Source organism: Camelus ferus, chromosome 4, assembly GCF_009834535.1.
Source record: "Camelus ferus isolate YT-003-E chromosome 4, BCGSAC_Cfer_1.0, whole genome shotgun sequence".
NCBI classification, from domain to species: Eukaryota; Metazoa; Chordata; class Mammalia; order Artiodactyla; family Camelidae; genus Camelus; species Camelus ferus.
In genome coordinates this window covers 34,096,930-34,114,873 of record NC_045699.1, presented here as the reverse complement: position 1 = coordinate 34,114,873, position 17,944 = coordinate 34,096,930, and the positions used below count along the sequence as shown (strand labels likewise).

Sequence of the window (17,944 nt, the reverse complement as noted above, 5' to 3'; positions counted from 1 at the left end):
TTCTCTTGGTTCCAGGTAGAGTTTCTTTTTTATTTCTCTCTCTTTTTTTTTTTCCTTAGGTGTTTTTTTTTTTTTTTAAATTGGTATTCACTTCAAAAACTTGAATCCACAGACTTAAGCAGTATAACCAGAAAGTTACAGGTAAACACAGATTATACATGCAAATTTCTGTTCACAAAGGTCACATGTCCAAGTGTATGAATTAGAAGCCTCAGGCAGAATATCTTATTCTGACTATTATTAGTATGTGAGGGCTGTCGTAACAAAGTACCACAGACTGGTGCCTTAAACAACAGTTTTATTATTTCACAGTTCTGGGGGCTAGAAGTCCAAGATCAAAGTGTTGACAAGGTTGGTTCCTTCTGAGGGGCATGAGGCAGGGCTCTCTACTTGGCTTTGAGATGGCATCTTCTCTGTATGTCTTTATATCATCCTCACTCTGCAAGCGTCTACATCCAAGTTTCCTCTTCTTAGAAGGACACAAGTGATACTAGATTAGGTCCCACCCTAGTGACCAATTTTTCTTGATTACTTCTATGAAGACCTTCTCTCCAAATAAGGTCACATTTTGATGTACTGGGGGTTAGCGTTTCAATATATGAATGTCGGGGGGGGGGATATAATTCAATCCATTATTTGAAAAAAAAAAAAAAAAGGAAAGCTCTCAGCAGGTCTTCCCCTGTGATGAAAAAAGATGAAAGTCCAGAAGTAGCAGTTGGCCTAGACACATCTGGCCTGTGATGTGTCTTGTATGTTTAAAGCAAACCAACTGGGAAAAGAAAATCCTCCATGTTCAAGATGAGCCAACTGCTGATTCTGTGATGATGATCTGTTCTCTGGAAGCTGAATCCATCAAAATGCAAGAGGAAGAGGCTAAATCCCGGGTAGCTACTATGAGCTCCTGAGAAAGACTAGACATCTCCAGCACCGTAGGGCTTGTGTGGGCAGTCACAGTAAGTGTCTGGTGGGACGCTCACTCAAGATCAGTTTTTTCTTAGAGAAGACAACTGGGTGAGAAGTTGGAGTCAGGGGATGCAGACAAGGCTGATGACCAGGCAAGAAGATCCAGGAGGAAACTGACTAATGTTCCAAAACCAAGCACGCATCTCACCACCCAAGATGGAGGAAAAAACCAACACTGCGGAAGAAGAGAACAGAAAAGCAGACCCAAAGGCCATCTTGATGATGTCAGATTGAGCAAACCCCGAGTAAAGTGCAGTCCAAAACCTTCAGGAGTGTGGAACTGAGATGACGCAACTCTGTCACAAGAAAGAAATGCAGCCTGTTGGCATATCCCCTGTCGAGGCAGAGCAGGAGGAAGAAAGGGCTGACGCAAATGGCAAGCTGAGCTGTGACTGAGGACCTGGAGACCCACCAAAAGACATTCCTAGACCCTGAGGAAAAGCTGCAATGACCCTCTCTTCTTTGGAAAGCTAAATTCTGCCCCTTGAAAAAAGAGCTTATGATCATTGGCAGAGAGCATAGGAGGCGGGACAAAACCTCCCCATCTCAAGACGGAAGGGTGCAACCCTGAGACAAAAAATAACCAAAAGATACAAACTACTTTATACAGAATAAACAACAAGGTCCTACTGTATAGCACAGGGAACTACATTCAATAATTTGTAATAACCTATAGTGAAAAAGAATATGAAAAAAAAGACATGCTCTTCCTTCTCCTTCTCCAGGAATCCCCCACCACCATCACCAAGCTGGCTCCCCTTCCTTGTCTTCCTCCTCAGGGGCTGGGTTTTTCCCTGGACACCCCCATCCAAACAGGAGTGAGTTACCTCCTGGTTGACTGAGCATCCACATGACCCTAATAGTCAAGATCCTGAAACAATGGACAAGTTTTTAAGTCATTTTGTTTTAAATTTTCCTAGAAAATATTCCCAAATTATCTATATTTATTCTTAATTAAAAAAACCTTTTTTACATAAATGGTTCTATTTTTTCTCAAATTGTATCTTGATAGTATATAAGATTTTAGGGTACCTGTTACCATCAGTTATTATCATTACATTGTAAACTCTAGTAAAAACAAACAGTAAATTTAATTTGATGAGCCAGCTCACTAGTCCCTAAACAGTATCTATTTTTCGTGATCATTTCAGCCACCGGACATATCTGAAATAACAAAACACTTCTCTGACAATGGTTCTATGTACCACAGTTACAAAAGAATGATGAAACAAAGTTCCTTGTCGGTCTCAATACATTTCAACTGACTTCAAAAATCACAGCTCTGTCTCTCCCAGCATCAGTGACGGCCTAGAAAGTGCATACAGTGTATACATCCTTGTATTGCCAGCATCTCTCCTCTTTCAGGAATCAGCATATGATAGATACTCAATAACATTTTACTTCCTAATTAAGAGGCAGTTGGGTGTCATGGTTAAAACCCTGCTCTGTAAACCAGCCTGGGTTTAGATCCCAGATTCACATTTAATTAGCTGTGTGGCCTGGGCAAGTCTCTACACCTCTCCAGGGCCTTAGTTTCCTCATCTGTAAATGGGGATAATAGTGGCACCTAGCTGTTAAGGTTATGTGAAAATTAAATTTAATAAATATATGCAAATCACTTAGTGCCTGAACCATCCAAGGTGCTAAGTGCTAGCCATGATTATTATTCACTCAGACAATATTTATTGGCTCAGGTTATTATGGACTTTTTTTGGTCCTTCCCAAATGCATCAATTGAAGCCCTAATCCCTAGCATGATGGTAACTGGAGTGAGGTGTTAGGGAGGGAAATTGGGTTTAGATTAGGTCATGAAGGTAGGATCCTCATGATGGGGTAAGGGCCCTCCTAAGAAGAGGAAGAGAGAGAGAGAAGGCTCTCTCTCCATGCACACACACCTAGTAAGGGCCATGTGCACACACAGTGAGGTGGCCCTCTGCAAGCCAGGAAGATGGCCCTCACCCTGAACCATGCTGGCACCCAGATCTCAGGCTCCCAGCCTTCACAAATGTGAGAAACAAATGTCTGATGTTTAAGCCACCCAGGCCGAGGTATCTTGTTATGGAAGCCTGAGCAGACTAAGGTTGTAGATCCAGTCCAGACAGGTATTTCAGCTCACTGGGTGCCACTTCCTCAATCAACCCTGCTCTCCTCAACCCCAGTTTTCTGTGCTCCCGTATGGACCATTTCAACCTTCCCAGTGTCCACTTAGATCTCCTTACGGTCCTGCCCTTTGGCAGCTGAGGTGCTGATAGGTAACCTTTGATCTGCCAATCCATCCTCATCTGGAGGACTCCTGGCTCTCATGGTGTGGCTCCCTGCCTGACCAGTCCGTCCAGCCTCCAACACCACCCACACTCCAGAAGATAATGCACACAGCCCAGGGCGTCAACACTGGGCCTCCCCTTTCTCCCTGTTCCAGTTCCCTTTGCACCTGCTGATGAGCCAGACTCTGTTTTCCTCCTGTCACTTCTCTAATTATATGTTTACCTATCACTATCTCTCTCCCCCTCTAGACTGTAAGCTCTGCTCTGAGGGCAGATACCTATTTTTCTGACATTGAAGCCATTTCCTGTTGGGTTTTCTAGGTCCACCCCAACACTCATTCATTCATTTACTCCCGGGACAAGCACAGAGCTGCTCCCTATCCAACACTCTGATTGACAGTGGGCATACAAATAATGAGAAACCATCCTTGCCCTCAAGAACCACCCACTCTAATGGGGCAACGGGTAACTGCAACCCAGCCTGCTGTAGCAGGGATGTGAGTGGCTGTGGAACAAGCATGGGACAAAGCAGAGAGGGGACAATCTTGTCCGAGGTGCTTGGTTTGGGAAAGTCTTCACAGAGATGGTACTTTAATTAAGTCTTAATAGTATCAATAGACATTCCTTAGGCTGATGCAAGGGTTTGAGGCATCCCAGGTGGAAAGAAAAGTATCCCCAAGAGCCAGAAAAGCCTAAAAGCAAAGTGTGTTCTCAGACAGGTAAGTAGGGCAAGCTGGCAGGAAGGCAGCCTGCAGTGCACCTGTGAGCCTCGGGCTAGAGATGCCTTGACCTGAGGCTCTGCACAGAGCAGGTAAGGCAGATGCCACCCGCTCCAGCTAACATGCCCTCCCCCTTGCCTAGATGTGGCCGAACCATTACTTAGCAAACACGTCCCCTGTGCCAGCCACTGAGATAAGGGCTCACCGTATATTACCTTGTTTAATTCTCACAGCGACCTTGAGAGGTGGATGTAAAGTCTCTCTGTTTTCAGATGAAGAAACTCAGGTGCCAAATGACTAAGTAACTTTCGCGGGGCCACACCAGTAATAAGTTGTGGGGCTGTAATTCCCAGGTTGGTCTGATGACGAAATGTATACCTTCTGACACCCATTAAGCCTGGGTAGGTGCGCTGGGGCCCTTGGGATGTCCCCATCATAATGACATGGAATTGCCTCTTTACTGGTTTGTCTCCCTCTAGAGCGTGGATCTCAGGAGGGCAGAGACTTTGCAATGTTCACCACTGTATCCCTAGTGCCTGGCACAGGGCCAGGCAGAGAAGAGGCATCAATAGCACATGCAAAGAATGAATGCATGCATGAATGAACAGGGCTCTGAACTCTTTGCCAAAGTGCACTCTCACCCTTCCCAGTGCCTGAAGGAAAGGAATCCCAAGTACAATCCTGCAGCCAAGATCTGAGTGTACAACCCAAGTTCACGTCTGCCCTCTCCCACTTTGGTCAGAGGGAGGAAAACTCCTGCACTCCTCTGAAGCTGCACAGACAGAACCTTCCCCCAAGTGCAGGGGCTGCCACCACCATCTTCACTTTCCATCCTCATCCCTATCTGTGCACAAAAGCATTAGCATCCTTTGAGAGGTCTGCTTACAAGGTTGGCCCCTGGCTGGCATCTGGGAAGGTGAATTTGGGGAAGGTTCCACCATTCCCAGGACTGATAAGAGTTGCTTACTGTCCCTAAATTGATTGCACAAACAATGTAGCTTAGGCTAAACACCTGCTTTCCTACTGAGAGTCTGAACTTTTGGTCCATGCTATGCAGAGGATGCCAGTGTAATAAATTACCAGAGAAAACCCTGGGCACTGAGTCTTTAATGAAGTTCCCTGGTTGGCAACACTTCACACACGTCGTCTGTTGGAATTAAGGATGTCCTACGTGACTCCACTGGGAGAAGACACTTGGAGGCTTGTGCCTGGTTTCCTCAGATTTCGATCTGTGTGCCTTTTCCCTTGGCTGATTTTGCTTTGCGTCCTTTCACTGTAATAGTCACAGAGGTGAGTATAGGCTAAACCTGTAGGTCCTCCTAGCAAGCTGTCGAAACTAGAGGTGGCCTTAGGGATCCTAAGACACCATCTCTCCCAGAAGCAGGACTGAAAAATACTTCCTGTCTAGTACTGATCATTAACCAGAGGAACTGCACACCCAGGGCCCACAGGGGCCAGGCAGGAATGTAAAATTGTGCAAATGGTTGAGTGGAATGGAGGTGAGTCGAATGCAGGCGGCGGCCACTCAGCTTCTGAACCCCCTAGCAAGTCACAGGCGGAGCTGGGCATAGACCACACCCACTGATCCTAAACTCTCTCCCTCTGCTGATGACAGGTGCCCCCAGGTAGTAACACAGAACACCTCGGGGCAGGCTGTGGCCTTGTTCCAAAGCCCAAGAGAAATGCTTTACATCCTCAGAGATGAAGAGGATTCCTTTCAAGTAAAATATGAAATAAAATTAGGAGATGTTTGTTTAAGTCTGAGACACTGCAAGGAGGGTGGGACACAGCTCAACTTCACAGGACCCAACAGCAGTGGGCCACTGCCCTCCTTGGATTTCTTTTCTGTAGCAGAACTTTCTGACCTTCACAACACAGATTGTTGGCACCCACCTCAGAATCGGCTTATGCCAAATTATGCTAAGGAGACTAGACACCCGGTGGCACAGATTTTTAAGCCATTATGCTGAGCAGGCAAAGGCGTGAAGGGAGGAAGACAAACTTGAAGGCCACTACTTGCATGAAGGGCTCCTGCTCTGGCTTACAAAGCTCCCAGGTTCTAGGCTGACTATGATTAACAGTAACAGGCAAGAGGGAAAGGGGCCAGTCATGACTCCAGGACTGGCCGGAAGGACTTAAAGGGGCCCCTAATCTTGTGAAGGAAAGTTCACACTTGGCCCCATGGCCCCCAGCAGCACATCCCACTACCTGGTAATGCTGGCCTTCCTGGGAGTGGTGGAAAGGCGTGTCCTCGCTCCCCTGTTTACATGGAGTTAGGGGGCCTCACTTGCCTTTGCCTCCTCAGAACCTTCTGCCCACCCCTCTCCCATCCCAGAGGTTTCTCTTCCAGCCACCCTCTCCCCGTACGTCTCGGATCCCAGCACCTGTCTATGCCCTGCCTCAGTCACATCCACTTCCCTAGCTCCACCAAGGTCCTGTATGCACAGGATGCCTGAGCCCTCCTCTGGCCTCTTCTTTTCCCTGACTCTTGCTCCAGTCCCACACTTCCCAGTGCCTCCAGTCCACTGGTTCTCAAAATGTGGTTCCCAGACCAGCAGCATCAGCATCACCTGTACACTTATGAGAGATGCAGATTCTCAGGCCCCACCACAGATCAACCGAAAAAGAAACCAAACTCAAGGGGTCAGCAATGCGTGTTTTAACAAGCCTGCAGGTGATCCAGATACAGCCCACTGCGTGAGGACCACACACTCCACTTGCTTTTTCCAAATGCCAATACGTATTTTAAAAATTCATGATTGCCTTGTAACTGGAGAACATGAAGACGATTCTCCACATAGCTAGAGAGAAAGAACACTGCCATGCAGCTCGGGAAAGAAAGAATGGAAATGTGCAAACTCATGGCAAAATGTTTATCAGTCCACCCTCCTATTGGAAATACATAAAGATAAAATCAAGGTACCCTAATAAAATATATAAACTATTTATTAATATGATTTATAAACTATATTACTGTATATTTTAATAAGTAGAATGAATAGATGCTAACCAACACAATAGCAAAAAATGTTAGTTCAGGTGTTTAAAATATCAGCCATCAGCACAAGTGCCTTCTTTAGTGTGTTATTAACATCTGAGAGGCACATGATTTTTTAGTGGGCAATAAATCAGCATATAGAATAACAGATCTTTGCCTACCTTCATGAATCTATGCATTAATTCTTTTTTGCAGGGGGTGGTGGTGGTAATCAGATTTCTTTGTTTTTATTGGAGGTACTGGGGACTGAACCCAGGACCTCATGCATGCCAGGCATGCACTCTACCACTGAGCTATACCCTGCCCTCCCATGCATTAATTCTTCACTCAAATCCTTTGGAACAGCAGGTACTACATGTACTAGGCCCTAAGGCAAGTAAAAAGATGAGCCAAAACTGGAATACATTTTAAAATAGCAAAGGGCTCAATTTACATTCTCAGTATTCTTCTAAATCATTGAAACTAGAGAATCTATTCAAAACTGATTTTCCTCTTGCTCTCACTAATTCTCCTTTGGAAAAGGATTTTTTAAAAGCCCAGAAAGAATGGTTTAATAAATAAGCTCATGAAAAGATGTTCAACATCGTTAGCCATCAGAGAAGTGTGAATCAAAACTGCTTCACAGCAACTAGGATGGCTAAAATAAGAAGACTGATGAGGATGTGGAGAAATACAAACTCTCACACATTGCCGATGGGATTGTAAACTGGTGCAGCCACCTTGGAAAACACTCTGGCAGTTCCTGAAAACGTTAAATATAGGGTTTACATTTGTTTTCCACTTATAAGTATGTACCCAAAAGAAATGAAAACATATGTCCACATAAAAACTTGTACATGGATGTTCATAACAGCACTATTCGTAACAGGCAAAAAAGTAGAAACAATCCAGGGGGGAGGGAATAGCTCAAATGGCAGAGCACATGCTTCACATGCATGAGGTCCTGGGTTCAATCTCCAGTACTTTCTCTAAATAAATAAATAAGTAAACCTAATTACCTCCCCTACAAAGTTTAAAAAAAAAAAGCCTATTAGAAACAATCCAAGTGTCCATCAACAGATGGGTGGATAAACAAAATGTGGTATACACTTACAATGATAATTATTTGGCAATAATTTTACAATGTAGCTAAACCTTGAAAACATTATGCTAAATGAAAGAAGCCAGAAATCCAGGACCACGTATTGTATAATTCCATGTCCAGAATAGGCAAATCTATAGACAGAAAGTAGATTAGTGGTTGCTTAGGGTGGGGCAGATAGGGGCTGAGAAGGTACCAGCTAAGGGGTGAAAGGGGTTCAAGAAGGGGTTCTTTTTAGGGCAATAAAATGTCCTAAAATTGACTGTGGTGGTGATTGCACAACTCTATGAATATACTCAAAACCAATGAACTGTACACTTCATAGGTGAATTGTATGGCATGTGAATTATCAATAAAATCGCTTTTTTTTTTTTAAATGGCCTACAGTTAGAGGAGAATTACAAACAAACTCAGTTAACTAAAAAGTGTTGGGCACCTTGAATGTGTGGCTTCTTCTGTCTCCTTTGCATTGCAAATTCCTCCCAAATAAAGATAAGAGGTTTCTGTGATCATTTTACAGCTTACAAGCACTTTTATAAATAAGGTTCTTTTGAGTCCTTACTATAATCATAGAGGGAGATAATTATTCCCCTAATTTTATATTTGGGGACATGGCAGCTCCGAGTTTATGAGGTTTACTCCCACTCAGTCAGCTGGTCAGGCTAAGTGTCGGTTATTCTGCACCTGAATCTTGTGCCCTTTCTTCCACACTGTACAGCGTCTTGCGGTGCTGCGTAGATACCATACATGGAGCTGGTACTGCTGACTGATCGCAATAAGAATGCCCATGACTTGATTTTTCTGGGAGCTGGACTAGCTATGCTAATGCTGCATTTAAACCAAGTATAATCTACCTGATCACTCATCAGAGGTCTTGTGGTACCATGGAAAGAACCCTTTGCTTTTGGAATTTATTTCTGTTTTGGCTCATCTTTTTATTTGCTTCAAGGCCTAAAGCATGTGGTGCCTGATGTTCCAAGAGATCTGAACAAAGAATTAATCAATACATAGATTCTTGGAAGTGAAGGAGAGTTAGTAGGCAGAGGATTATTATTTTACATGGAAGGACCATGGAAAGAACCACAGTCTACAGTAGGAAGACCTAGGTTGGCTTCAGTTTTCTCATCTGTAAAATGAGAAAAAAAGAAATAGCTCTCTCGAGGTCATTGTAAGAATTTAATGAGAACATACTACGAAAATACCTGATTCAAAATAGGCACTCAACAAATGCTTATTGTTGCTGAACCAAATAGTCTAATGCCTTGATCTCTCTTAGAGAGACAAGTGGGTTCTCCTAGACATTCAGAATTCTAAACCTCAGATCTCAAGAATCAGACCAACATCAAAAGGTGATGCTGGTCTTCAACATCAAACCTGAAACAATGACCACCTAATTTTAAGGAAGAAGTCATTATTAATTTTATTTCTTGTTTAATATAAAATTGCATTGTCTTGTACTTTCAGATTAATTTTTCAGTATCTTAGTTTGCATGTGTGTGTGTTTACTCCAGCGACTCCCAACCTAATTATACATTGGGATCACCCAAGGAATTGCTAAACCTACAGATTCCAATGCAGAGAGTCTCAGTAGGTCTGAAGCAGTTGGAGAGCTTCCATTTTTACTAAACTCCCCAAGTGATTCTCCAGGCATCACTGAATTACTGATAAATTCTTTCAGTAAACACTTTTTAAGGAATTTTTTCTCTTGGGTGGATTACAACATAGCATTTGTTCACCAAATAAACACTGAATTACATTGCTGTTTCAGAAGAGAACATAGTGGAGGAGGGGAAGCCTTCTCTTTGCCTTCCTAGAGTTTTACTGAAGTAACATTCTGAAATTCTGTGAATACAAGAATCTCCTGAAAAGGGAGAATTTTCTGCCTATTTGAATGATCAAATCTTGCCTATTTGAATTATCTTCATTCATCATTTCAAAGGGACTTTTCAATCAAAGGAAGCTGTAAGTTCCTTCCTATAAGTTGACAGCCTCATTGTAATGAAAGTCATAATACAAGAAAAGTAAAGCATCTTAGAGAAAAAAGAAACTGGGAAAATTGTGAAGGATCTGCCACTGTTCAGCTATTTATTAAATCTTCCCACTATCTCTGATCACTTATGTATTCTGAACCACATTCTTGATCTATAACAATGACTTTGTTAGATCATGAATGAAACCATTTTTATTAGCTTGCCAATTCACATTTCTGTCCTCACTGAAAAGCAAGTCCTCAAACCACAACCTGGACAATTCTAAGCAGATGCAAGTAGATGACTTTCATTATTACAAAACTTTTCTTAATTATACAAATGTTTTTACAACTAGAAATAATGTCATCGGACCATTAGAGTCACTTAACATTAAAGCAGAAACAAAACAGTGGTATTTTAGAAAATTATTTCAAATCTTTCTGAAGTCTTGCTATGATCTCTCTCTCTCTCTCTCTCTCTCTCTCTCTCTCTCTCTCTCTCTCTCTATATATATATATATATATATATATGCCAAGCAACAACTCTTTGTCTTAAGGTTTATTCCAACTACTTTCAAAAAGTTTGAGTCAGTTTAAAAAAAAACCTAAACCTGATGTAAACAGGACGTCTAAAATAAAGCCAGTTAAAAGAAGTGCTGAGATAGATTTTACCAGGCATCTACACTCATTTAATTAGTGAAGTTTGAGCCCTGGGGAGCTCCATTTCTTTCCAATCAATTCTCTATTAAAAGAAAGCACATGCACTGTAAGAACCTGGAGTGGGGTTGGGGAATAGCTCAGTGGTAGAGCATGTGCTTAGCATGCACGAGGTCCTGGGTTCAGTCCCAGTTTTTACTGAAGAAAAAAAAATGAAGAAGAGAAAAAAAGAACCTGTAGTTACCAGGTCACCAGGCCACTGACCCAGGAATTTCCAAGTGTTTACTCAAATTCTACGAACATGATTTTACTTTACTTCCCAATTCAACCTTTTCTGTACCCTACAAAAAAAAAAAAAAAAAAAAAAAGTCATTAACAGTATCCAGAAGCTCTGGGGCTGGAAAGAGAGGGGAATAGGGTCTCAGTTAATAGGTACAGAGATTCTGTTTGGGATGATGAAAAAGTTCTGGAAAAGGACAGTGGTGACGGTTGCACAACATTGTAAAAGTACTTAATGCTACTGAATCGTTTACTTAAAAATGGTCAAAAAATGGCAAAGTTTATGTTACGTGTATTTTATCATCATAACAATAAAAGGATATAAGTCTCTAGAAACAAAACACTCACAGGCCAGTGTGCTAGCCACAGGTCCAAGTCTTCCTCAGGGAGCTTACCACCCTGGGATGGAAGGGCTGCGATCCAGGGGGCCGTGGTGTGTTCCTCCGGGTCTGGTGAGGTGAAGGTTCAAACGTCGGGCTGTCAGGTATGTGGGGAAACATAGTGTAAATCACTTCTTTAAACTGGACAAGAAACTCACCCCAACATACCCTATGCCAGTGCTTCTCAAAATGTCAATCTGCAAAGACCCCCCCTGGGGTTCTTGGTTCAGCAGGTTTGCCTGGGCCCTGAGAGCCTGTATATTTAACAGGCCCCAGGTGAAGCCGCTGTTGCTGGTCCGTGGGTTTTACTCGAAGCAGCAAGGCTCCAGAGCGCTTCAAAGACAGTTACCCTGTCAACCTAAGAAGCCTCTAGAACCACGGTCTCCTCACCAGGAAACACAGAGGGCTGATCACACCTTTCAAGAGAATTGGCTAAGGACTTAGCTGCCATCCACCGTTTGTAAACATGCGTTGAGCAACTTGGACTAGCAGGCCCGGCTGAAAGGGGGCCTCCCAAGTGTTCCCACCCACCTCCGGGACGCGGAAACAGCCACCCACCTAAGGATAGTTAACAGAGAGCCAGTTTCGCAGAAAACCCTCATGCAGACTTCAAAATAGTCTTGAAAATACTCTTCTCAAGCTCGAAGAATGCCTGGAATTCAGTGGCCTTTATCCAACAGAAAGATGTCCAACTCAGTTTTGACTGAGTTCCCTACAGAAGAACCTTGCGATGCAGCCCGCGAAGACTGACAACGCCCAGCACGTTAACAAGCTCGGCCCCTCCTTACAAATGGGTCCGAAAGTGGGGAGGAAAAAAAAAAGTTCTGGAACGTCGCCGCGCTGAGAACACAGACCCCCGCTCTCGGGCTGCGCGCGCGGACGAGCACCTGCAGGCTCGTCCGCGCGCCCAGGTGAGCGGAGTTCTCAGGCTCCCGGGCCGAGGTCCCGCGGGAAGCAGCTCACGCAGCCCCCACGCACTCTTAATTACCCAGAGCCCTCCTCGGCCGCGCAAATCCAAGACGCCAGCTCCTGTCCGCTCCAGACACTGCGAGCGCTGACGGCGCCAACAGAAACTCAGAGGCCCTTTTAATCTGGTTAAAGAGAAGCTCAGCAGAAAGTGAAACAGTTCCCACCCCTGGAGGGAGAAGGTTCCAGGCCAGGTAGGAAAAAGAAAGTGGCTCTCAGACACCTGTAGCTGCCCCACTAGCGCGCTCGCACTCACTTCCAGACGCTTCCCCAAGGGAAACCCTGTGACGCGCTGTTATCCCCTGAGGGGATGGGGAGGTAAGCGTCAGTTAAGCATCCCCAGAAAGGAAAAAAAAGAATCACTGCCCAATAAAGTACGCCCCAAATCCACGGGGTGGTGGGGAGGCATCAACTCGAATTTCCTCGCGCTGCCCCCCACCTCCGCCCCAACGACGGATTCAGGGAGCAAAGCGTCGAGCCACACCCCGCAAAGCCCTCCCCCGCCAAAGTCGCGACCTGAGGAAGGTGTCCCGGCGCCGCCCGAGCGCGGCTGCTGTGCCTGGGGCGGCTCTTCTCCAGCCTCGCGGCGGGCAGCGCCCCGGACGCCCGCGGGCGCCTGGTGGCCGGGAGGGAGAGGGAGGAGGGTACTCGCCTGGAGGCCGGTGGCGGCCGCAGTCGGCGGAGTCGGGCGCAGGGCGAGGACGGCTCTGGCGGGCGCTTGGGTGCCTCTGACCCGGCGCGGGTTGCTGGGTGGGTGTCCCCCGCGCTCCTGGAGCGCGTCGCCGGCGGCGCCTCACGGAGCTGGAGTGCTGGAGGCGGCCCCGGGAATGGGCGGGGGCGAGTGGCCTCGGCCGCTGCTCCTGTGTATTATTGTGACTCAAGCTATTTCCTGTTTGGGGTTTGGGAGAAAGAAAAAAAAAAAAAAAAAAACCGAGGATGTGGGCAGGGGGATTGGGGCGGCAGTGAGCCAGAGAGCTGCGGCCTGGAGGGGACGAGAGTGGGCAGCAGCTGTCGCCTACCTCCTTTGAGCCCCCGAGAGTGCTAAGCGCGCGCGAACCCCGCTAGAGAAACGGAGCTTATTGCGGCGCTACTTTGGGGGTATCGGGAAGGACCTAGTGGGGCTCACACACGCCACCCAGCGGTGGGGCAAGGGCTGCGGCCGCAGGGACCGCCTTGTCACTTGAGCCCGCGCGCCGGCTCCCCTGCCTCCTTCCTTCTCTACAAAACTGCCGCTGAGCGTTCTTCTCGCCCAAGGGCGAGCGGAATTTGCTGTGCTGCTTTCTTTATTCGCGCCCAGGTCGGCTTGTCGATCCTCTCCAGGGAGGTGGGCAAGGAAGGGGTCAGATTGGTTACCCTTTCAAAGACAATGGGAGGATGGTTGTGGGCCGTTGAGGGTGTCTGATTGGTGTTGGGGGTCTTTGTTTTTGTGGGGGTGGGATAGGAAAGCAGGTTAATTATTTTGGTGGAAAGTTAACTTTTATGATCAGCTTCCGTTCCCCTCCTCCACCAACCTCACCCTTAGCCGGGGATCACAGGGTCTGAGACTCCAATCCGGAAATACCGGTTCTTCCCGCTGGGACAATAGGTGAGGGCGGGAGCGTTGACCCGAGAGCCGGCTTAGTCACAACGGGGATCCTTGCTCAGCTGGAAAGGCAGAATCGTCCTAGTACCTCAGTCTGCAACTGGCAAGCAGGTGTTCCTTCCATTTAGTCCTGTTTAAAATTCTGGGAAGGTTATGAGGACTTACTGTTTGTTTAATGGGTGCAGAGTGTCGATCTGGGATGATGAAAAAGTTGTAGAGATGGATAAAGCTGTTGGTTGCACAACAATGTGAGTGTACTTAATGCCACTGAATTGCATGCTTAAAAATAGTTAAAATGATCAATTTTATGTTATGTGTATCCCTCCCCCCAAAAAATCCTGGGAAGGTCACTCCCTTATTCATTCAAGATAGCTTTGCGTATGATTGCCAAGCCCTCCTCTCCTCCCTGCACAAACCTTTGCCAGAAGTGGTGGAATGAATAAAACTCAAGTTCATTTAGTTTAGACTTCTGGGGGTACTTATCAAGAAGTTATTCCAAGAAGTGGGTAGACTGAACCTAGAGGACAGTATCCTTTTTTAAAAGATGAACAGTAGTTTGTCTGAAGCATAAAGTGTTAGCAAGATAAATAAAGGTGTATATGGTATCTTACTCTTTATCTAAGAAAGCAGGAATACATAATACATTTGCTTATTTTTTAATGGAAAAATAAATTACTAAATAAAATGGTTACCTATTGGAGAGAGATGGAACAAGATGAAAAGTATGAGTGTAGAAACTAGACTTCTCTGTCTTACTTTGTGTATTTGACTTTGGAATGATGTAAATTTTACATAATTATGAAAAAATTAAATCAGAAATTTAAAAAGCAAAAGCAAAATGCAGCAAATGAATGTCGGTATCAAGTTGGTGGCTTAACCATGTATAGGGGAATTTTGTCAGGTGACTTTAAAGCACACTTCTTTGACTCTGCATCCCTTAGGAATATACCCTGAGGATAAAGAGAATGTTAAAAACAAAAACCTATAAACTACTTCTCAGTAATCATAATATTAGTAGTAAGTAATTTATGTTAATATTCTTAATCAATATTTTTCAGTTTAAAAGCGATCAACGTAAGAGTTAAGCAATATTAAATTGGAATGGGAATTATTTAGAATTCACAATATATTTTTCTTTAAAAAAAAAAATTCCAAGTCTATTTACTCAAAATGTCCACCAAACAGTGACCAACGTGGTAGGAATAAGTACTCTTAGATCCGAGGTTGTGGTCTCTACCATTTTTCCCTAAAAGGAATTATTCCTACTTGAAAAAGTGATTGATTTTAGGTTAGGGGCAAGAAGTATCCAAAATAAGAACTTGTCAATTCAGAAAATAAGGAAGCTGTCAAAAACTAAAGGTTCACACGAAATGAAATTGGGAGCCAACTTGTATGTAGAAGCACCCACTGACCAAAGTGGGCTAAATTTGAGCATCAGTAAGAAAAATAACTGCAATGAATTGAGACATATCAGATATGTACATATCCATGAATCATAATGATACTTAAAAAAACACAATTGGTTAACGTTTCTGTTGCAATAGAACTAATTCACTATTTTGAAAGCTGGTAAATTACAAGAGAAAGAATTATACGTTTTACCTGCCTCTTCTGTACCACTTCAGATCTTCTTTGCCTCACTTGTCTCTTATTCAGGCCACTGCTGCAGCAACAAGTTCTAGGTGGGCTCTGTCCAGCTTCATGCAGAAACAACCCAAAATAACATCATCTCCTACCTCCTACCCTAGTGCTGCTTTGTTAATGTCAGTTTGGGGATTTATGGAAACTATCTAGGTGCCTATGCATATACCACCCTGAAGAGTGGATGAGTTAATGTTTCATGGTCTAACCTTTGACCAGTAGAGGATAGAAACTGATAAAGATTTCTTCTTGCCCCAGGATGAACTATCCTGGGACTCAGTTTGTATTGAGCGAGACTCAGTCTATATGTCTTCTTAGAAATCAAGTCCCAGAGAATCAACCAGTCAGGTGCTTGAAGCTGTAACCTTGCTGGGTGAGGCGCCCATGAATTGGCTCTTTCAGCTTTCCCACTCCTCACTTATTTCCCTAGGACTGTACCTTCAATAAAGCATGTGTCTCAAGACTCTGCTTCCTGGGAAACCCAGGCTAACAAATGTACAAGCAGTGTGTCAGGATAACTAAATAGTTGATGAGGAAATTATTTTAGCAAATAAGGAAAGACAAAATTTGAATATCAGCATTTTCCAAGACCCTAATAAAATAACGGATAAAGGCAGCGATCCTCGATGGCCACTAATAACACAAAAAAAAGATCACCAGATATTATGTGCAATCTGATAGAAATACACAACATTGTGAATGACACGTTCTTGCCAAAAAAGAGCAAACCTGAATCTGATCAAGCTTCTAGATCCAACTAGTTTATAGGAACTACGGAAACAGAGGAATATGTTAATACTACTAGAGAGCATGATCAACAAAACCCAGAATGTGAGAAACCCAAAAAAACAAATGACCCAGTCTCCTCAAAGAGTAGCGAGGCATTAAAAGTGATGGGGGAAGAAACTTATAGATTAAAAGACTTAAGTGATATTGATGAAATACAACATGTGTTTCTTGTTTGGGTCCCAATTCAAACCAACCAACCACTAAAACATGATGAGATATTTGGGGACACCTGATAGTCCCTAAGTTGGGAAAAATTTAGGAAAAAATTTTAAATATTTTAATCATGCATCACTGATCAAATCAACGATATCGAGTTGGTGTTGCTACTACATATGTTTGAGTGGCATATTTCTTTTATATATATGTATATGTATGCATGTGCATACAAAATAAAACATCTGTTTAATTTCTTTTTGTATCTGAAATGAACATTTCAGAGAAGAAGACTTGGAATTTGGATTTTCTTTGAATGTGTTCAGGTAGGAAGGACTCTGGCTGGCACAGCTGGTAGCTGGCGTTTGTTTTTCCCCACCCCCTCGTTTCATTCTGAGGACAGGCTGTATGTATGCCTTTGTCTGTGATTTCATGTAATCAGCAAAAGGGCATTTTCAGTAACTAAGAAATACTTCCACTCTGAAGACTAAACATTGCAAAATCTGCTCTTAGAAATAAAGAGACACCTCCATGGGTCACAGGGGCTGTACTCTGAAAAACGGGGCAAGAACTCTGGGTTCTCACTTGGAGCTCAGCAGAGGTTCCCTTTCTGCCACTGGCCCCAAGGCAGTCCCGTAGAAACCATCTTGCCTTTCCGGGAGACAAAGCCCTATTCTGCCTCTTGTGACAGGGAGCTCTTGTTTTCTGTGTCCTGAGGTTCTGAAATCAATACTGTGCTTTACCTGCAGGCTGGACAGACAGGATTGGGAAGGCGTCAAATCACAGTCTAAAGTGGGCCACTTGCCTTGATAAGACAGGTGTTTTCTTTACAGGCAACTGGTGCACCATTGAGCCCCAGAAAGCCTTGTTTCTAGTCTTGACTTTGCTACCTTCTGCCTGTGTGATTCTGAGTTTTCCATTTTTTTCCTGATTGTATTCAGAAATAATTCACATACATCACTGCATAAGTTTAAGGCATACAGCATGACGTTTGATTCACACATACTGTGAAATGATTGCCACAATGCATTCAGCTAATATCCATTATCTCACACAGATACAATAAAAGGAAAACAAACGAAAAAAAAAACCCTGTGATGAGAACTCTTAGTAGTTACCCTTCTAACAACTTTGCTGTATATCATACAGCAGTGTTAGCTGTAGTTATCATGTTGTACATTACATCCCTCATAGTTATTTAGCTTATAATTTTTATCTTATGATTATGTAACTGGAAGTTTACCTTTTGACCACCTTCCTCCAATTCCCTACCCCTCACCCCTTTGTGAGTTTATATTTAACTTCCCTGCATCTCAACTTCAGTCTCCTCACTCTTTGACCCAGCAACTCCATTTCTAGGTATCTACCCTTTCCTTGCAAATACTTAACACACATATTTGAAGGCAGTATAGTTAAGAATGCTTATTCCTGTGTGTTGGAGTAGCAAAAATTTAAGATTAGGTGTCACTAAAAAAATGGCTGGATAAATAATGGTACATCTGG

At 43.9% G+C, this 17,944-nt stretch overlaps 1 protein-coding gene and 1 long non-coding RNA gene across 5 annotated transcripts in view; one reads left to right on the top strand and one right to left on the bottom strand.

Moving 5' to 3' along the window:
• TJP2 (tight junction protein 2) overlaps positions 1 to 11,977 on the bottom strand; it is a 110,761-nt gene extending 98,784 nt beyond the window's left edge. Inside the window, exons 1-3 of one of the 2 annotated variants that reach the window (XM_032477789.1) lie at positions 11,869 to 11,977; positions 11,279 to 11,407; positions 10,896 to 10,992 (exon numbers count right to left, since the gene is read on the bottom strand). The gene's annotated coding sequence lies outside the window, so the exon portion shown is untranslated. The remainder of the gene's footprint in view (positions 1 to 10,895; positions 10,993 to 11,278; positions 11,408 to 11,868) is intronic. The other variant, XM_032477788.1, reaches the window with a different exon arrangement.
• LOC116663145 overlaps positions 11,937 to 17,944 on the top strand; it is a 133,351-nt gene continuing 127,343 nt past the window's right edge. For 2 of the 3 annotated variants that reach the window (XR_004319243.1, XR_004319242.1), the window contains exon 1: positions 11,942 to 12,470. This is a non-coding gene — a long non-coding RNA (uncharacterized LOC116663145). Of the gene's footprint in view, positions 12,471 to 17,944 lie in introns of all 3 variants that reach the window. The other variant, XR_004319244.1, reaches the window with a different exon arrangement.